General features: G+C 46.7%; 1 protein-coding gene and 1 pseudogene across 7 annotated transcripts in view; one reads left to right on the forward strand and one right to left on the reverse strand.

The window, feature by feature from the left end:
* Positions 1 to 22,237, reverse strand: part of LOC100080128 (myosin phosphatase Rho interacting protein) — a 204,540-nt gene that overhangs the window by 150,262 nt on the left and 32,041 nt on the right. The window lies entirely within an intron of this gene.
* On the forward strand, positions 21,530 to 21,675 carry LOC114809280 (annotated as a pseudogene).

Genomic DNA, 22,237 nt, shown 5'->3' on the forward strand with positions numbered 1-22,237 from the left:
GATTAAGCCCTCTTTTCCCCATCTTGTTTTCCCTTCTGTGTCAAATACGCACTTGAATCTGTGACCTTCAGACACTTGATATTCGCCCCAGCCCCAAACCCACAGCAATTATGTACATATCTTTAAATTACATACCATAAATTATTTGTTCATCTTAATGTGTGCCTCCCTCTCTAGACTGTAAGCTTGCTATGAGCAGGGAATGTATCTGCTAATTCAGTTGTATTTGACTGTCCCAAGTACTTAGTACAGTGCTCTGCACAAAGTAAAGCATTCAACAAATACAACAGATTGACTTCCTCTGACTTTCAGGCTCATGCTCTTTCCACTGGGCCACACTGCTTCTCTTAGAACCACGTCTCAACTTCTACATAGGAACGCACAGGAAGAGTGCAGAAGTGACATCACAATCAGACGTGTTTGCCACGGTTATATCAAGTTAACACAATTCACTGAATCAGAAATGGAGCTGGATTGCCACGGGGAACATAAAGACAGGAGAAATTTGTATCTTGCTGGGGCATGGTTTTAAGAAATCACTTCAAGTGGTCAAGGAGGGGGTGAGTGAGGAAGGCAGAAAGATAGGAGAAAAGAGAGGAGAGGTGAAAAATGTATGGGAAAGAATGAAACTATGAAACAGGCAGGCCAGGTGAAGTTAAGGTTTGGGTTTAATTCTTGCTAAACCAGTTCCTCTCAAAGTCAAGGCTGAAATGAATCATTCTAATCTAGAGTTCAGCTCCAAAACCTACCCTGAGAATCTAAACAAGGCATCACAACAGGGAAAATGTAATGAGAACTGGAGCAGAATCAAATACCAATGAAACTCCATCTACAATGACATTTTTAATTTACTTCATTCTTCTTTGTGTAAATGTTTATTCAACAACCATGTGAGCACACCCAGGTTAGATCTAAGTGCTTTCTTATCAGCTGTCTCTAAGAGGATTCCTGAAGATCCTTATCCTTTTTTCTTTCCCTTTCTGTACCTCTCCTAGCTCTCCAATCCTTTCCTGCAACATGGGCTTCAAAATGGTATCTGGGGTCCCAGAAGACACACACTCCACGCTTCCCCCAGCCCTCTGGATGATGCAGAGAAAGCTTCCATTTTATATACTCCCAGCAGTCTCCCAAACTGGAACCTGCTCGCTTCACAAATCATAAGCTCCAATGGGAACAACAGGGCGCTAAGCGATTCCAACAGTTCCTTCCCCACTGCTGTATCCCCTACCCTAAAAAAAAAAAAACCCTCCCTTAACACCCACAACACACTCCAGTTATCACCCAATTTTCTTTTTTTACAATATGCCAGGCATTGTTCTAAGGGCTGGGGTAGATACAAGGTATATGTTCCACATGGGGCTCACAGTCTTAATCCCAATTTCACAGATGAGGTAACTGAGGCACAGAGAAGTGAAGTGATATGCCCAAGATCACACAGCAAACAAGTGGTGGACCTGGGACTAGAACCCAGATCCTCCTGACTCCCAGGCCCATGCTCTATCCACCGCTTCCCTCCTACCATTCCTTTCCAAAGTCCTTGAGAGAGCCATCTACACCTGCTGCATCCACTTCCAACCCTCCAAAATGGCTTCTGCCCCCTTCACTCCATGAACACTGTCCTCTCCGTGGTCATCGATGACCTTCTTCTTGCCAAATCCAACAGTCTCTACTCAATCCTAATCCTCCTCCACTTCTCAGCAGCCTCTGGGTCAGAGGATTAGCCCACGCTCCTGGAAAAATCATCTAACCTTGGCTTCACCGACACTGTCCTCTTCTAGTTCTCATCTCTCTGGCTGCTCCTTCTCAGTGTCTTTCACCTGCTGAGTGTCCCTCAAGGTTCAGTTCTGGATCCCCTTCTATTTTCCATCTTTACCCACTCCCTTGGAGAACTCATTTGCTTCCACACTTTCTACTACCTTCACTACGCAGATGATTCCCAAATCTACCATTCCAGCCGTGACCTCTCTCCCGTCTTGAATTTCCTCCTGCCTTGAGGACATCTCAACGTGGATGTCCAACTGACACCTCAAATTTAACATGTGCAAAACAGAAATCATCTTCCCACCCAAATCTCATCCCCCTTGGCCGATCTTTCCCATCACTGTAGACACTAGTAATCCTTCCTGTCTCACAAGTCCATAAACTCGATACTCTCCTCGACTCACCTCACTGCACCCACGTAATCAATGTCACCAAATCCTGTCGGTTCTACTTAAAAGATCGCTAAAATCCGCCCTTTCCTCTGCTTCAAAACTGCTATCGTGTTGATCCAAGCACTTATATAAATAATAATAATGTTGGTATTTGTTAAGCACTTACTATGTGCCGAGCACTGTTCTAAGCGCTGGGGTAGATATAGGGTAATCAGGTTGTCCCACGTGAGGCTCACAGTATCCTGCCTTGACTAGTGTGGTTCAACCTCCTCAATGACCTCCCTACCTCCTGTCTCTCCTCCCTCCTGTCCAGACTTCACTCGGCTGACCGAATCACTTCTCTAAAAACAAAAAAAAAAAAAGTTCAGGTCACATCTCCCCACTCCTCAAAAACCTCCAATGGTTGCCCATCTACCTCCACAGACACAAAACCTCTTACCGTTGGCTTTAAAGTACTCAATCTGCTTGCCCGCTCCTATTTTACCCTGCTGATTTCCTACTTCAATCCAGCCTGCACACTTTGCATCTCCTAGCGTCAACGTCCTCACCGTACCTCGATCTCACTGCCGACCCCTTGCCCATGTCCACCCTCTAACCTGGAACTCCCTCTCCCTTCATATTTGACAGACCACCACTCTCCCCACCTTCAAAGCCTTATTCATCATCCTTCAAGTGACCTTCCCTGAGTAAGGCCTCATTCCCCTTCCTTCTGAATCACCCATTCACTTGTATCTGTATCCTTTAAGCACTTGATATTCACCCCCATCTTCAGCCCCACAGCACTTATTCATCGTTTATTTTATGTCTGTCTCTCCCTCTACACTGTAAACTCCTTGTGCGCAGTGAACGTACCTACCACTCTTGTACTCTACTCTCTCAAGCACTAGGTACAGCGATCTGCACACAGTAAGCAAAGAATACTGTTGATTAATTGATTCACCCCTCCCTCACCCTGCTTCCTTTTTATGGTATTTCTTAAGTGCTTGCTATGTGCCAGGCACTGTACTAAGTCCTGGTAACAAGGTAATCGGGTTGGACACAGTCCCTGACCCACATGGGGCTCACAGTCTTAATCCCCATTTTGCAGATGAGGTAACTGAGGCACAGAGAAGTTAAGTGATTTGCCAAAGGTCACACAGCAAACAAGTGGCAGAGCCAGGATTACAACCAAGACCTTTGACTCCCAGGCCCATGTTCTATCCATTAGGCCACACTGCTTCTAAACCTCAGATGGTTCAAAAATTCTTCAGATCAGAAGAATCGGAGTAAGAATTCTACTTCCACACAAAAAACATGCACGCACACGGGCACATACACACACACACACACACACCTTTTCTGGGCTGATTGCAGCATTAAATCAAGTCAGTAAATTCACTGAGCAAAGAGTAAAGGAAATTAGATCAAGTGACAAATTTAAAAAAAATGCACGGAGAAATCTTGATCTGTGAATGGGTAACGTCATGGTTTTCCTCTTTCCTGACTTCAGATGGGTAAGGAGAGGGGAGGATGAGAAAGGCAGGGGAACACCTCCCCAAAGCTACTATATATTTACACCTGCCCACACTCACTCAGCCTTCCCACATACTCATTTTTGCCTTGGAAAGAATACTGCTAAAATCTGGATTTTGTGCATTTCCTATTTCTTTGTAGCACTGTGGGGATTCAAATGGGGGAGGATGAGAAAGGCAGGGGAACACCTCCCCAAAGCTACTACATATTTACACATCCCCACACTCACTCAGCCTTCCCACCTACTCATTTTTGCCTTGGAAAGAATACTGCTAAAATGTGGACTTGAGCATTTCCTATTTCTTTGTATAGCACTGTGGGGATTAAAATGTAATCACACAACATCAACACAATGTCACGCCTGCAGAGGTGTAAATGCCTTGTTCTTCAGAGGCCTCCTATCAGTAGAGCTCAATGAACTCCTCCAACATTATCTAGGCAGGGTGCAAGAATCTGAGTAGGTTGGTAAGAGTGTGCCCCAATTTGCAGAGAAGGAAAAGGCACAGAATGACGCTGGTCTTGACTCCAGTAACACCCCTCCAGGGAAAGCACACAGGTCAGTCAATCTGATCAATCAGAGGACCTAGGTTCTGATCCCTGCTCTGCCACTTACCTGCTGTGTGACTCCGAGCAAATCAGTTAACTTCTCTGTGCTTCAATTCCCTCATCTGAAAAGTGGGGGTTCAATACCCGTTGTCCCTCCTACTTAGGTCTGTGAGCCTCCCTGTGAGACCTAATTATCTTGAATCCACCCCAGCACTTAGTACAGTTTTTGGCAAATAGTAAGCACTTAACAAATACTATCATTATTATTACTGTACCTGGCTGCCTGCGAATACTCCCATTGCCTAAGGGGTTCTCATTTCTGATAACAAAAGTAACCAATAATAAGCACTTTGAGGACAGCTTTCATCTAGGTGGCTCAAAGCCCTTTCTAGGCCAGTATTATCCCAAGCTGACTGATGGGAAACAGATACAACACCCACCTTGGTTCACCGGACTAAAAAGAAAGATATGTGTTCACAAGGAGGAGGGGAGGAGATAGCACCTCCTTGAATAATAATTATAAAATACTAATAATGATGGTATTTGTTAAGTGCTTACTTTGTGTCAAGCACTACTCTATGCGCTGAGGGTAGATACAGGTTAATCAGGTTGGACACAGTCCATGGACCACATGGGGCTCACAATCTCAATCCCCATTTTACAAATGAGATAACTGAGGCACAGAGAAGTCAAGTGACTTGCCCAAGGTTCCACTGCAGACAAGTGATGGGGGTGAGATTAGAACCCAGGTCCTTCTGACCCCCAGGCCCGTGCTCCATCCACTATACCATGCTGCTTTACCCTCTCTCAGTGCCAGCCACTTCTAAAGCCTTAAACTCATTCCCAAGCCACGTCAAACCTGCTAGAGGTGGTAGACAGGTTCTAGATCCCAAGAAGAGGGAAGCAGTGTGGTCTAGTGGCAAGAGCCCAGACCTGGGAGTCAGAGGACCTAGGCTTTAAATCCCAGCACTGTCACTTTCCTGCTGTGTGACTCTGGGCGAGTTACAACTTGTGGGACTCAGTTTCCTCAACTGCAATATGGGGATTCAATACCTATTCTCTCTGACTGTGAGCCCCATGTGGGACAGGTGTGCCCAAATCTGATTAACTTGTATCTACCACTTACTCAGTACAGTCCTTGAAACATAGCACATAAATACAATGATGATAATAATAAAACTAAAAAAATCTTGTGGAAGCTAAATCAGCATTGAGAGAAGCAAGCATGCTCATCCGTGAGGGAGAGATTCCTGGACAGGCAACTGGAAGCTATTGAACGAGTAGAGACCACAACGTTCCAAGTGTTGGATAAGCCTAAGGTTTCAACCCCCCTAGAAACACCAATTGTGTGGGAACCCACACATCACACAGAAAGAACAAAAGGACAAAAGGCACCAGCCTCCTGGTTTATTTCTGTCCCCAAATGTTTCCTGCTGCCACGTCTCACCAAAATGACACATCAGCAGCATCTTCCCCGCAGCCGTTTAATCCGTTTTCTAACTTCTCCGTGCCATGCGACTCCCCTAACATACAACACATCATCCCGCCCACTGCTGGAATGAAACACCTGGCCCATTTTTCCGCCCACTCCCTCGGCATCACGCAGACGGACCTTTGGCCGACAAGTCCACCCACAGCTCTAAATCAGGTATGTGAAGAATCGATCCCACCTCACCTTCCTGAATGCTTCCTAGGTAACCAACCCAGGGCCAAGAAAAATCATGCATTTTCTCAACGGTGGTTCACGTCTCCCACTTCCAGAAGATCCAAACGAAAGTGAACCGAAGATTCCTTAGAGGATACAAGGAACTCATTTTCAACCTTTGCAGGTATCCATAACTCCTGACTGGACTGCTACTGCTACACTAGTTCTCCAAAAATGTAGAGATGCAGGGTCTCATAAAACTATACATCAAGGAAGACTCATTGTATTCTCTGTGTCTGATGGCAGGTAGATGCCCCATGTTTCCAAACATGGTCACAATGTCAGACAAACGTTCCCTAATTCCTTAACTTTCCAGTCAAAATGTCTATATAGAGAGAGAGAGAGACACAGAGAGAGAGAGAGCGCAAACACATAAGAACACGAAGGAAAGCATGTAAATGTGAACCCATGAAAGAGTATAAGCACTCACTTTGTGAACTGAACCACAGACTAAAGAGAGGGAAGGAAGTGAACTGCAACTGTGTGGCCTCCTCGCTTTACCAGACAGTCAACTGGGAAAGAGACTGAGTAGGAATTTTGGATTCCCACCATCTCCCTTCCCATTGTGGAAAGGATATGAGGTAATTCCATATCCCCTATGCTCTTGAGACCATTCAAGCTGCCAACTGTAGCACATTATGGAGGAACACCTGATATTTTACCCAGTTCAAATTCAGGGAGGCTGGTGGGCCCCCTTTTTACATTCTGAGCCCCATGTGAGATAGGGACTATATCCAATCTGATTAATCTACTCCAGTGTAGCTGGTTCTGGGCAGGGAATGTGTCTTCCTAAAGTTGTACTGTACTCTCCCAAGTGCTTAGTACAGTGCTCTGCACACAGTATGCCCTCAATATGATTGACTGAATGCTTAGTACAGTGCCAAGACATACAGAAAATGTACAAATACCACAACCATTTTTATAGTTATTGTTATTATTATTATTATGGGAATGCAGTACTCCCCGGCTAGTTTTCCAAATACCACAGAAGAGATCAATTAAGAAGACGCCATACTCAAGCCCCATTCCTGGTGCATTGACCCCACAGTATGAATCACATAACAGCCAATGGTTGTGCCTGTGGGGTCTCTCTGCTCATCCAGTGCTCATCACCACAATTTAGATCCCACCATTTCCCCACTTAACCCAATTAATAATGGTTGGCTCTTCCCTTCTTCTCTTCTGCTCCTTCTATGCATTTATCAAAGGTTACTTTTGAGCACATTCCAGCTCCTTAACCTCTTGGACAACACCAATCCCACCCTGAAGCAGGACCCCACTGTCAGAAAAAGAGATGGGGCAGGAGGAGGGAGTAGAGAGAGAATGCCAATGATCACATGCAGGTTGGCAAAGGAGAATAACCTGACTGAACCTTTCCTCATCCAGTCAATCTTCCTCTCTGACAATCAGAAGATATCACTGGCCGAGTCTTTTACTCTACCTCCTCTGTCCATCTCTCTGTCCAGTCTCCCTTTCACTCTTTCCCTCCAGCCACTGCTGGCATTAATACTGACTCTAATTCCTTAGATTCTCCCTTGCTTGGATAAAAGTGAGGGCAAAATCCATACAAAAGCACAGGTCCTGAGGTATGGAAGTGACCCTGATCCAGCTTATCCCCATGGCTTTCAGGTGAGGAATTCACTTTTTTATATCTGCTAAATGTTTACTATGTGCCAGGCACTGTACTAAGCGTTGGGGTAGACACAAATTAATCAGGATGGACACAGTCATGTCCCACAGGAGGCTCACAGTCTTAATCTCATTCTACAGATAAGGTAACTTATCTGGCATACAGTCACAGAGAAGTGAAGTGACTTGCACAAAGTCACATAGCAAAGAGGTGGCCGAGTCAGCATTAGTACCCAGGTTCTTCCGACTCCCAGGCTGTGCTCTATCCACTAGACCACATTGTTAATCTGTAAACGTTACTTGGGTGACATATACAGATGAAAATCTCTCCTGTTTTTAAAGACCCAGAGAGAAAGAGGCTCTCAAACTCCTTCAGTGGCATGTCCCAATGCACATTTACACTCAGTAAGACTACTGCTCTTAAATCCCATTTCCTCTGGTCTTCCTCGGTGTAGAGGAAGACTAATAGCTAGCCACCAATCATGCAATATACCTTCATGTACGTGAAGGATAGACTAGAGGTACTTCTACCTCGGCCTTCTCCTCTAAAGGCTACATAAAGTCATTTAATTGCAAAAGGGGGGAAAAAAGCCATCGAAATATACCAAGCATTCTGTGTTCATTTCTCGAAATGAACTGCTTCCTTGAGCTGTTTAATAATAACTGGGGTAGTTAAGTGCTTATGCTGTGTCAAACACTGTACTAAACACTGAGGTAGGTAATCTAATGTAATGGCAATAGTGTTAACTCCACTAAGCAAGCAGCAGTAATGATCCACAGTAAAAGTGATGACATTTCTACATAGCACTACAAACTGGGATGGGGAGGGAATCCTCATACACAGGATGACACCAAATACTTCTACAAACACTAATTTGTTTCACTCCTTGAGGTCACGCTGTAACCTCCAAGTACTGTCCATTTCCTCTTAGAAGGCTTCTGAATTGGCTGCTGGGTGGGGCCCTTTGTGGAAGGGGGGAAGGGAAGGCAGGAACAAGACAGAATGGAAATCTGAAGCACGGGCTCAAAGCCCTAAGAGACACTCCAGAAAGAGTTTAAAAAGAGAGAGGGAGAGAGAGAAAGAAGACAGAGAGAGGGAGACTCTGGCCCCTGCTCCATTTAGGAAGCAAAATTCTGGGTAAAGCTGGTCTTTTGTTACCTTACCTCCCTGAGGGCTTGTAGGGTCACCCAGCTCCATCTACCCACTCTCTGCCACCATTCCGAAGGCCCAGAAATCAGAACTCAAGTCAACTGACACTGTGGTCAATAATAATAATAATTATGGTATATTTTTAAGTGCTTACTGTGTGCCAGTCACTGTACTAAGCGCTGGGGTGCATACGAACAAACTGGGTTGGACACAGTCCCTGTCCCACGTGGGGTTCAATTTCAATCCCCATTTACAGATGAGGTAACTGAGGCACAGAGAAGTGAAGTGACTTGCCCAAGATCACACAGACAAGTAGCAGAGCCAGGATTAGAACCCACGACCTTCTGACTCCCAGGCCCGTGCTCTATCCACCACACCATGCTGGTCAACCCCGATGGCACCAACCACCACCCAAACTCAAGCCCACGAGCAACAACACAGTGACTTCCACTCTGACTCCTTACCACAAATGGGAGTCAAAGACTGTAATAAAACTAATAACCACAACTACCATACACTTATCACACCTTTCACAGGGATCTCAAAGCACTTTCAAACAGACATTAAGGTTTTACAACTCACTTTACATCTTCAAAGCACTTTGCACTCATTAACGAATTAATTCTTACAACACCTCTGGGACCTTGTCCCTAACTAGGGTGCACATCAGGAACCTGAAAATGTGGGGAGCCTAGGGTGACCAGCTCAAAGCCTAACCGCAAACTCAAATTGGAAGGTGGATTAAAAAATCTGGAGTTCTTGAATCCGGCTCAGACTCAGACTACATCCCAACCCAGTTTCCAAAAATCACCCAGACACCAAGTTCGTGTATTCAATCATATATACTGAGCACTTACTGTGCGGGGAGCATCATACTAAGCACTTGGGAGAGTACCATATGACAATAAAATCGACATACTCCCTGCCCACAACAAGTTTATAATCCACTCGGCTCACAAAATTGACAATGACAGGCCCATCTGTCAAATGCAAGTCCTTTCACTACCTCTTATGCAGAACCTCACCAGTCGGTTAGCCTGGCCCAGTCAGACTTTGTCACTCGATTTGCTTTGGAAGCCAATTACCAACCAGTTTTTCCCTTTCTCATCAGCCAAGCAAAATCCCCCTCTCAGCACTTGAGTTTGGATTAAGCAGCAGAGTTTCTTACGATTCTTGCTTTCCCTACAGCTCTCCCTAGGGCTTTGGGATGAATGGTTTTCCTAGCTCTGGGAAAGTTCTTCTCCACCCCAAACACTGTTGCCAAGGTGGTTAATGGAGACAAGGGGGCTGGTCTTTCCTGTTGTCACCACTCCTTTTGAGCACACACACTCTACACACCCAACCACAGTTGGAGGCCTGAAGAGGAACCTCCATTTGGGGTCTGATGTGTTTATTTTGCCAAGCATCAAACCAGAGATAAACAGCATAACAAGCTTCGTTTCAAACAGGCAGTGTGCATGTGAGGGAGCCTGGGAAGGGGAAGTAGCTGGGACCCATACGGAACTCCTCACAAGAATCCCCCAGTTATGTTTGTTCTCTCCACGTGGGAAACAGATGCTGGAAGTGGTGTCCAAAAAGAGCAAGGAAAGAGTCCCATCGAGGAAGTTCCCAGGAGCAGAAGAGTCAGAGCTTGTTCTCTCCCAGCCCCCTCCCTTCTTCCCCATCTCCTCTCGACAGTCCGATCTTCCCCTCAGCATTTTCCTTTCCTGCTCCTAGGCCCCCAACATCGCTCCCCACCATCCCTAGTCCAAGTCCCTTTATGAATAATTGTGGTAGTTAAGTGACCTGGTCCTTGGGCAGGAATTGTCCCTATCTGTTGCCGAACTGTACATTCCAAGCACTGAGTACAGTACTCTGCACATAGTAAGCGCTCAATAAATACTATTGAATGAAAAGTGCTAACTCTGTGCCAATCACTATTTTAAGATCTAGAATAGATACAAGGAAAACAGGTTGGACAGAGTAGCTATCCTGCATGGGGCTCACTGCCTTCACCTCCATTTTACAGATGAAGTAATAGGCTTAGAGACTTTAAGTGACTTGCCCAACGTCACTCGTGGCGGAGCTGGGATTAGAACCCATGTCTTCTGACTTCCAGGCCCATACTCTTTCCACCAGACAGCACTTTAACAACATCCAGTTATCGGCACTTATTTCTGAAATCTCTAACTGGAAAGGAAAAACATGCTCAGGCTCCTGGCTGGCTGGCCTTGAAGGGCAGCTTCATTTGTGAGGAAAAGCTAGTGGAACTAGGATTATTACTCTTGTGGAAGAGTTGGCTCTAGGGTGAGAATCCCAAACATCCAAATTAGGTTGAGTGTTTTCAGGGTGCAGAGCACTGTAATAGGGGTTTGAGAATATACTAAGGAAGTAAAATATTCATTCATTCATTCATTCAGTAGTATTTATTGAGCGCTTACTATGTGCAGAGCACTGTACTAAGCGCTTGGGATGAACGAGTCGGCAACAGATAGAGACAGTCCCCGCCGTTTGACGGGCTTACAGTCTAATCGGGGGAGATGGACAGACAAGAACAATGGCGATAAATAGAGTCAAGGGGAAGAACATCTCGTAAAAACCGATGGCAACTAAATAGAATCAAGGCGATGTACAATTCATTAACAAAATAAATAGGGTAATGAAAATATATACAGTTGAGCGGACGAGTACAGTGCTGTGGGGATGGGAAGGGAGAGGTGGAGGAGCAGAGGGAAAAGGGGAAAAAGAGGGTTTAGCTGCGGAGAGGTAAAGGGGGGGTGGCAGAGGGAGTAGAGGGAGAAGAGGAGCTCAGTCTGGGAAGGCCTAAAATATAGATAGGGGTCCCTGTCCTCTAGGAGTTCATAAACTAATGGTGAAAGTCAGACGGACACAAATTCCTACTGCAAATCTTTAACGAGAGTCTTCAAGTGTGTGAGGAATGGGAGGAGAAAGAGGTTGGGTGAAGGGAAATGGGTGGTCAACAGCAAGATGGATCTAGATTAGGCTAAAGGACAAGTGAGGGTCTGTGAGACTTGGAAACAGATGAGATGTTTGGACTGAATGGAGACTGGACTGAATGACCTCTCAAGCCATGTGCCTTACATGACAAGGTAACAGAAGGAAGGCTCCCAGTACAGAAATGAACGCAGATCCTCTTGCTACACTGCGGCCTTTTCTGGACTGCTTTGGTTCCTCCTGGGATAACAGCTGCTCCAAATCCTCTTAAAGACTTCCCTGGGCTCCCAGCACCAGGCAGCACCCTGACCTGCAGCTTCCCTGCCTCCATAAGCACAGCAACAGGGCCTTCCCCTAGCCGGCTGAGGCCCCATGAGCAAGAATCAAGCTCTCCGTTTGGCAGCAACCACTTATCGTCCAACATGGGCATGTTTTCCCAAGCTTTCTGAAACACCCGTGGATCAGAAGCCTGCCAGTAGGCAGCACAGCCAAAACTTCAACACCATCAGGAAAGAGATGACTGCTTTGGGGCAGGCTGCCTCCAGGCACTGTCAATTACAGAGACGGCACTTCTTGAGTAATGGGGACATGCTCCATTTTCAATCCGGCTGCATCCTCTGGCATGTGGGTGGCCCGCTTCCTTCTTGAAGCAAGTTGGGGGTTGACAACTTTACAAGGGAAAAGCGAAGGGTGATAAGATTCTATGATTCCCGTCGAGCCTAACAAGAAACGGGTGCTTTAGCTGCCCTCACCCAGCTAAAATAAAAGCTTCCCTCGCATCCCCAATACCATCAGCCATCAAGTTCCTTCAGGGTGGCCCACCGTGGGCACAGATACTTCACTCTAGGCCACCCCTAGTCCAGCAGCTTGGCACATATGGCAGAAGTCCTGGAATGCCCTCCCTCCTCACCTCCGCCAAACTGATTCGCTTCCCCTCTTCAAAACCCTACTTAAAACTCACCTCCAAGAGGCCTTCCCAGACTGAGCTCCTCTTCTCCCTCTACTCCCTCTACCGCCCCCCCTTCACCTCTCCGCAGCTTAACCCTCTTTTCCCCCCATTTCCCTCTGCTCCTCCCCCTCTCCCTTCCCATCCCCTCAGCACTGTACTCGTCCGCTCAACTGTATATATTTTCATTACCCTATTTATTTTGATAATGAAATGTACATCGCCTTGATTCTATTTAGTTGCCATTGTTCTTACGAGATGTTCTTCCCCTTGACTCTATTTATTGCCATTGTTCTTGTCTGTCTCCCCCGATTAGACTGTAAGCCCGTCAAACGGCAGGGACTGTCTCTATCTGTTGCCGACTTGTTCATTCCAAGCGCTTAGTACAGTGCTCTGCACATAGTAAGCGCTCAATAAATACTATTGAATGAATGAATGAATGAAAGTCAAGATTGGAGCTCAGATCTTCCCAGGAGACCGGGAAGGTCTCCTGTGTCACAGAACCCGCCAAGGACCTGACAATGTGCGAAGCCACAGATGATTAATATTGTATTTTTCATTTTTTGGTTTTTTAATATTTAAGTGCTTGCTATTCATTCAGTCATATTTATTGAGCATTTACTCAGTGCAAAGCACTGTACTAAGCGTTTGGTGATTCCCATGTAGGACAGGGACCGTGTCCAACCCAATTACCAAGTACCTACCTCAGTGCTAAGTACAGTGCCTGGTACATAGTAAGCACTTAAATACCACAGTTATTACAGTAGAATAATAAATAGACACATTCCCTGCTCACAATGAGTTTACAGTCTAGAGGGGGAGAGAGACATTAATGTAAATAAATATACTGTGTTCCAGGCACTCTACTAAGTTACTCACAGTGGATACGGTCCACATGTACCACATGGAGCTCACAGTCTTAATTCCCATTTTACAGATGAGGTAACTGGGGCACAGAGAAGTTAAAGTTACTTGTCCAAGGTCATACAGGAGACAAATGGCGGAGCCAGGATTAGAACCCAGGTCCTGCTGATTTCCAAGCCTGTACTCTATCCACTAGACCAGGCTACTTCTCTTCTCCCACTCCCTTCTGAGTCATCTTTGCACTTGGTTTTACACTCTTTAAATCACCCCTACCTCAGCCCCACAGCACTTATGCCCATACCCGTAATTTATTTACATTAACATTTGTATCCCCTTCTACACTGTAAACTCATTGTAGGCCGGGAATGTGTCTACCAACTCTGTTATACTGTAGTCTCCCAAATGCTTAATACAATGCACTGCACACAGTAAGCACTCCATAAATATGACTGCCATTCTTAGGTGGTGCCACAATGCCAACTCCTCTCGAACCAGTCCACCCTCAACCGTTAGGCTTCCAGGTGCCAAACTGTGCTCCTCTTGATGTCACTCCTCCTCAATCCTCCACTGCTTGAAAACACTCTTTCTCTTCCTTTCTTTTTCTCTCTCTCTCTCCACCCCCCAAGCTTAATGTGCAGCTCTCTAGAACCCTAGTCCATGTGACCACCACAAAATAGTTTCAAAAACACATCTTCCCCAGCAACCAGATCCCGACTGAATGCCGGCCAATATTTCTCCTCCAGCAACCCGGTCCGTGAATGAACGACGACAGCAATTAAAACCCTGGCAGACTCCTCTACGTTCCCTGCTTTCCCCCATCCCACCACATTATCATCTGCTCCGGCCCTCTCCACTCCCCACGAAACCGGATTTGAGGGACTCATTAGCTACTGACCCCGACCTCCCTTCCAGATGCGCTCTCTGCCACAGGGCAGCGCCGTCAGGTCACAAGGCCACGGGGCTGGTAAGCAGAGCCCGGCTCAGAAAGGGAGAGTAAAACAATAAATCCAGTACCTCAGGACTCAGCTAATGGTACATCATGGCCTCTTTATTCCTCTTACTAAACCAAACATGATTTCTGAAAATAATTCATACGCAGCAAACGGAACAGTAAATGAGGACGGAGATTCCCGACCCTGAAAAAATGAGTGAGGGTGAGTGGATAAGGCCAGGCGGCCAGCCACCTGGGAGGGTCCGGCTTCCAAGGTTTCCTTCCTGGGGTCGGACTTCCCGTTCCGGAGTGGCGGAGCAGAGGGTAAACACGGCGGACAGGTCTCCGAGCCGTGACCGGGAGAGGGAGGGCGGTCTGCCCTTTATGCAGGGGGCACGGGGCAAGAGAGAGAGAAGGAAGGGAACAACAGGTGGAAGCTCCAAAAGATATAATGGACAGGCAGTGACCGTGGCCTTGTGGAAAAAGCATAGGCCTTGGAGTTAGAGGACCTGGGTTCTAACCTCAGCTCTTCTGCTCGCCTGCTGTGTGACCTTAGGCAAGTCACTTTCCTTCTCTGTGCCTCAGTTTTCTCATCTGTCAACTGGGGACTTAATACCCATTCTCCTTCCCCCTTAGACTGTGAGTCCCATGTGAGACAGGGACCATGTCTGATCCGATTACTCTGTATCTACGCCAGCACTCGGTACAATGTTTGGCACATACTAAGAGCTCAGCAAATACCACAATTATCATTATTGTTAGGTCACGAGATTCTCTGGGGTCCTAAACCTGCAAGTTACCAAGTGAACCTCAAGGAAAGCTACCACCCAGCCCCTTCTGGGTGGGTCTGTAGAGTCCAGGGCCCCTGGGGCCTCTGGCTCTATCCTGCAGACATTATCTGACCTGCCACAAAGCTCAGCCGGGGAGGGGAAAAACAAACACAAAAAAGTGAACCGTCAGCAGTTGCTCTCTCCCTCCTTCACTGATAACACCCGCCTGTGCTTGAGCAAGTTATAAATCTCTCCTCATCAAGGCCTCCTAGGTTAAAACAGCCCCAACAGAGGCTGGATGGGATGGGTCAGCCTGTCACAGCGAAGACAGGACTCACTCGAATTGTGATTTGGATCTCGCCCTCTGGGACAGAGAGGTTTAGTGAACACCAAGGAGAGGGGGGTTGCAGGCCCAGCCCAGGTCCCATGGAAACGGGAGACATTCTGCAGATTCCGCGGAACGGGAGAGACTGCATTGTCTATGCTCTTTCTCCTGTCCTCAGGCCCCCCTTCAAGAGGAAGAAACCACATCTTAATTTTCACCCTTTTATATATTTACAAATATATATATATTTACAGATGGGGAACTGAGACACAAGGAAGGGAAGTGACTTGGCCAAAGTCACGCAGCAGACAATTGGTGGAGCCAGAATTAGAACTCGGGTCCCTCTGACTCTGCCACAAGTCTGACAACTATCACCCCTCCCTAGGACGACACATAAGCCCTTCCCAAGCACCCCAAAGAACACAACAGAAATGCCTGTTTGTGCTTTCAGCAGCCCTATGGGCATCATATATCAGATGGGAAAACTGAGGGAGGAGGAGGACGAGGAATAATGCACAAAGAGAACTGATGGACCCTAAATCACACAGTGCTTTAGGGCTTCCCTGTTCCTGTTCCACCAGCCCAGCCAAATCTCTTCTTCTTCTTTACAAGCTACCCTTAGCTCATCTCATCTATATTTGTCTTGATAAGCCTTCCCAAACCACCACCCATCCCACTACACTAAAAGCTCCTTAGGTGTAGGGCCTGTCTCTAATTCCAATTTCCTCTGTGTTTACTCAGTTGCCAACTATAGCATTCTACATGCTGGAGAGATTCAAAAAACCATTTGGATGGTGAGGACGACTGCTCCCTCCAGGCTGTGGAGCACAGAAGGGAGAAAAAAAATCAACTACCCAAAAATACACAAAAGGAGAGGACATCCTTAATCGATCAATGGCATTTACTAAGTGCTTATTGTGTGCCAAGCACTATACTAAGCGCTTGGGAGAGTATGACACATTACAGCTGGTAGACATGTTCCCTGATCGCAATGAGCTTACAGTTTAGAGGGGGAAACGGACATTCATGTAAATTACTGATGTGGACATAATCGTTGTGGGCTGAAGGTGGAGTATCAAATGCCCAAAGGGGACAGATCCAAGTACACAGATGACACGGATGGAGAAGGGAGCCGGGGAAAAATGGGCTTAATCGGAGAGGGCTTCTTGGAGGAGATGCGACCTTAAGTCAGCGAAGCAGGATGGCGCAGTGGATACAGCATGGGCCTGGGAGGCAGCAGGTCATAGGTTCTATTTCCAGGTCCGCCACTTGTCTGCTGTGTGACCTTGGGCAAGTGACTTCACTTCTCTGTGCCTCAGTTACCTCATCTGTCAAGCGGGGATTGAAACGATTTGCTTGCAACCACCACAGTGCTCAGTACAGTGCCTGGCACATAGTAACCACTTAACGAATACCTTAATAATAATTATTATTAGGTCTTAAGGCTCAGACCGGACCGGTACCAGGGAGAAAACCTGTGGGGCAACTGGCTCTGAGGGTCATGCGGCCCAGTTCTTCACACATTCAGCAACTGCAGGGGATCACCTTTTCCTGGCTGGACAGGGAGTGGGGAAGTGGCTCCATAGGAAAAGAGTAACAATAATAATGATGCTAATAATAATGATATTTCTTAAGCACTGTCCTGAGCACTGGACTAGATGCCAGATAATCAGGACAGACAGTCATACATGGGGCTCAAGGTCTAAAGGGGAGGGAGAATAGGTAATTTCATCTCTACTTTACAGATGAAGAAACTAAGGCACAGAGAAGTTAAATGACTTTTCTCTTTTCTGGTATTTGAGTGGACTGTGGGCCAGGCACAGTACTAAGCGCTAGGGTAGAGACAAGATAATCAGGTGATAATCAGGAGGGGTTCACAGTTTTAATCTCCATTTTATAGATGAGGAAACTGAGGCATGGAGAAATTACGTGATTTGCCCACAGTCACACAGCAGACAAGTGGCAGAGCACGTACTAGAATCCAGATCCTCTGACTCCCAGGCCCATGCTCTTTCCACCAGACATCACTGCCCTCTGACCATTCACCAGCATTACAGCGGACAAGCAATCTCGCAATACGGCCATCCACTTTGGGGCAGCATGCAAAGCCACGGTTCCTTGCCTCGGCCCTATTCTCTCACCAGGTTTCCTTTTTCCATTCTTTCTCCTTCCTACTCCACACCCTAGCTCGTGTCTCGTGAACACTCGCTCTTTGCCCTTTGTATTTTTCCCCTCAGAGAGCTGGCCCTCCCCAGTGAGTGTTTCAGGTCATTACCTCTCCGGCCCTAATGACTCACCCAGTCCCACTGGGCAACACTTCCTCCTCTAGGGTCCTCAGAGTCAGTGCTGGAACCAAATGGGGGTAAGAGAAGGGAAGCCCACGCCTGCTGACTTTGCTTTCTAGATTCCCCACAAAGTAGCACTACTTTGGAGACAAGCAATCACCCCCACAGCATCGCTCTGATTTGCTCCCTTTTGTTTCACACTCAGCCCCACGGCACTTTTTTTTTTATGGCATCTGTTAAGCTCTTACTATGTGTCAAACACTGTTCTGAGCGCTGGGGCAGATACAAGAAAATGAGGTTGTCCCAAATGGGGCTCACAGCCTTAACCCCCATTTTAAGATAAATTACATGACTTGCCCAAAGTCACAGAGCAGACAATAATAATAACTGTGGTACTTGTTAAGCGCTTACTACGTGCCAAGCACTGTACTAAGTGCTGGAGTAGATGCAAGCAAATCAGGTTAGACACAGTCCCTGTCCCACATGGGGCTCAAAGTCTCAATCCCCATTTTACAGATGAGGGAACTGAGGCTCAGAGAAGTGAAGTGACTTGCCCAAGGTAACACAGCAGACAAATGGCAGAGCCAAGATTAGAACCCATGACCTCTGACTCCCAGGCCCTTGCTCTACCCACTACACCATGCTGCGCGGAGTCGGTATTAGAACACACAACCTCCGACTCCCAAGCCCGCGCTCTTGCCACTAGACCACGCACTTATGCACATATCCGTAATTTATCTATTTACACTATATTTATATTAATGTCTCCCCCCCTAGACTGTAGGCTTGTTGTGGGCAGGGACTTTGGTATATCATTATAGTGTATTCTCCCAAGCGATTAGTACACTGCTCTGCACATGGTAAGCACTCAAATACGACTGATTGACTCAAAAAAGCTTTCTGGTACCACGTCAGTTTCTCCCAACAAATCAGCAGCAGCCTTCAGGAGTCACCACACACCTTTTTATCCATTCCTATGAATGGACAGATCATAGGCCAGGGTGGTGGGAGACCTAGGTTCTAACCCCAGCTCCACCACTTGCCTTCTGAGTGACCCTGGGCAAGTCATTTAACTTCTTTGTGCCTCATTTTCTTCAACTGTAAAATGAAGAGTCAGTATCTGTTTTCCCTTCCCATCAGAGGGAGTCCCATGTGGGACAGGGACTATGTCTGAGCTAATTATCTTGTAACTCCCCCAGCGCTTAGCAATGTATTTGGCAGATAGTAAACACTTAACAATTGCCACAATTATTATTATTATTCCCAACAACTAAAGTGAGAGGCAGCCAGATTGAGGAGCACCATGGAATTCTGCATGGTGCTCAGAGCCTTGCTGAAACTTAATAGGTACTAATTGGCAGAAGTGATTAGAGCAACACTGGTAATGGGGAATTGGATCTTACCACCCCATTTGGTTTTCAACCCACCAACCAAGAAGAGAGAAAAAAGAGCAGAAGGGAGGTACACTTTTCCCTTTGTTTTTCAGCACTTAATGAACATATCTGTAATTTATCTATTTGTATTGATGTCTGCCTCCCCACCTCTACTCTGTAAGCTCCTTGTGGGCAGGGAATGGGTCTGTTTCTTGTTGTACTGTACTCTCCCAAGCACTTAGTACAGTGCTCTGCACACGGTAAGCACTCAAATACGACTGAATGAATAACACTGGGACTGTGTCTGAGAAGGCTAAAGCCCTCCTGCAACATTAAGATGATGGTACTATCCATCAAAGGTAAGAACAAGCAGCTACAATGCTGAGATTGCACTCTGAACTTTTCCATCTTAGTCTTCAGAAGATATAGATAGACTGCAATATTAACTTTTTAAAAAAATGGTTTCTGTTAAACACTTACCATGTGCCAGGCACTGGGCAAGTGTTGGGGTAGATACAAGCTAATCAGGCTGAACACAGTCCCTGTCCCACATGGGCCTCACAGTCTTAATCCCCATTTTACAGACGAGGTACCTGAGGCAAAGAGAAGTGAAGTAACGTGACCAAGGTCACACAGCAGACAAGTGGCGATGCCAGGTTTAGAACCCAGGCCCTTCTGACTTCCAGGCCCATGCTCTATCCACTAGGCCATGCTGCATCTGTTTTCTCCTTTTCCCTCTTCCTTTTCTTCTTTCCCCTCCCGTCCAGTGTATAAGTGCACTTATAGCCATGTGCCGGGCCCAACCTTTCTCTGCTGGACTGGGAAGGTGCTGGGAAGAAAGCAGCTGGACTGACTCAGGTTTCTCTCTTTGGTCCTGCTTCCTGATCCCTCAGCTTCCCAAGGGCTCACAAGGTCAAACCGGCATTTGCTGGGTTTTACGGCATGGCTGCCTACCAGCTTCCCATGAAATGGAAATTCAAACCAGATCGAGCAGCTCTGGGAATGTGACTGGGAAGGGTGACCATCAATGATATTTATTGGGTATGTGTCCATGGAGTCACAATGGGTTGGAAACGACTCGACATCATAAGACAACGCAAGAATGTGTGCGGCTCACTGGACTAAGCGCTTGGTAGAGTACAACAGAGCTGATAGACGCATTCCCTGCCCACAACTAGTTTTCAGTCTAGAGGGGGAGAGTGTACCTGGCTCTGCCACTCTGCTGTGTGACCTTGGGCAAGGCATTTCACTTCCTCTCGGCCTCAGTTACCTCATCTGTAAAATGGGGATTCAGACTGTGAGCCCCACATGGAACAGGGACCGAGTACAACCTGATTTGCTTGAATCCACCCCAGTGCTTAGTAGAGTGCCTGGCAAATAGGAAGCACTTAAATGGAAAAACAAATAGGAATGGCTTTCACATAATATAAACAGTCTGCCCCTCTGGTTAGACCACTGGGCTACCAGATTTTTTCTAATAAAGGTATGGACACAATGTGCATATTAATGGGCATGGTGCAGTGGAAAAGCCCTCATAAAAAAATTACAATATCTGTTAAGTGCTTACTGTGTGTCAAGCACTGTTCTAAGCGATGGGTAGGTACAAGTTAAGCAGGTCAGACAGAGCCCCTATCCCTCATGGGGCCCACAAGGAGCTAACAATCTAGAGGGGAATGCAGATATTAACATATATTACATAAACGGGAAATGGCAGAGTGCAAAAAAAAAATATGGCATTTGTTATGTGCAAAGCACTGTTTCAAGCATTAGAGTAGATACATGGTAATCACATTGTCCCACGTGGGGTTCAAAGTCTTAATCCCCATTTCAGAGATGAGGGAACAGCACAGAAAAGTTAAGTGACTTGCCCAAAGTCACACAGCAGAGAAGTGGCGGAGTCAGGACCAGAACCCATGACCTCCGATTCTCAGGCCCGTGCTCTTTCCACTAAGCCATGCTGCTTCTCATAAGGATATGAACATAAGAATTTAGGGTGGGGTGAATATTAAGTGATTAAGTAGAGATCTGACTGCATAGGTGATACAGAGAAGGAGCGTGGCTCAGTGGAAAGAGCACGGGCTTTGGAGTCAGACAGAGGTCATGGGTTCGAATCCCTGCTCGGCCACTTGTCAGCTGTGTGACTTTGGGCAAGTCACTTAACTTCTCGGTGCCTCAGTTACCTCATCTGTAAAATGGGGATTAAGACTGTGAGCCCCACGTGGGACAACCTGATTCCCGTGTCTACCCCAGCACTTAGAACAGTGCTCGGCACATAGTAAGCACTTAACAAATACCAACATTATTATTATTATTATTACAGAGGGGAGGGCCGGGAGGAGAATTGAGGGCTTAGTCAGGGAAGGCCTCTTGGAGGAGATGTGATTTTAGGAAGGCCACGTAATGAGGTCCCTCTCGGGATCACACCTGGAGAGTTTCCAGTACTCGACCAGTCTCGGCTACAGGAGGGAGAGTCAAGCAGGGGCAGAGCCATTCCATCATTCCATTGCTAGCTTGGTCAGTGGCTAGAGAGTGGAAGGCAATCTGCTACAAGTCAAAACTCACCTGTGCTGGGCAGCAGCGGCAAGAGAGAGAGTCGAGGGCGGAGACTCAAGTTTACTGCATGGAAGAAGGCAATGGTAAACCACTTCCATATTTTTACCAAGAAAACTGTATGGATACACTACTACCTGAATGACTGCAGATGAAAATAGGGCATTCTGGAAGGGATGTGTCCAGGGAGTCACTATGGGTAGGAGATGATTCAACAGCAGGACCCATCACCACCACAGAAGGGGAAAGGAAGGCCCTGTGCCCTGGGGAGAGGGAGTGAAGGGAGTAGATCGTATGGGGTTTTGTTTAGAGGTAAGGAAAGGCTGAGGGTCTAATGGGGCAGAGGATGCTGAAGAAAAAATTAAAACAGACCTGCCAGGAAGCAGAGCACAGAGTTCTCCTCCAGGTTCAATAATTCAGCCAAAGCAGAGGGTGAAAGACAAAGAAGACCAAAGAAAACCGCCTCCTTCACTGAGACGGCCAATCATCAGGCCAGACTTTGGGCTTCCAGAGGAAGAGGAATCCCTGGGGATATGTGGGGGAGAACAGGAGGACAGGATGGAG

Source organism: Ornithorhynchus anatinus, chromosome 2, assembly GCF_004115215.2.
Source record: "Ornithorhynchus anatinus isolate Pmale09 chromosome 2, mOrnAna1.pri.v4, whole genome shotgun sequence".
Taxonomy (NCBI): domain Eukaryota; kingdom Metazoa; phylum Chordata; class Mammalia; order Monotremata; family Ornithorhynchidae; genus Ornithorhynchus; species Ornithorhynchus anatinus.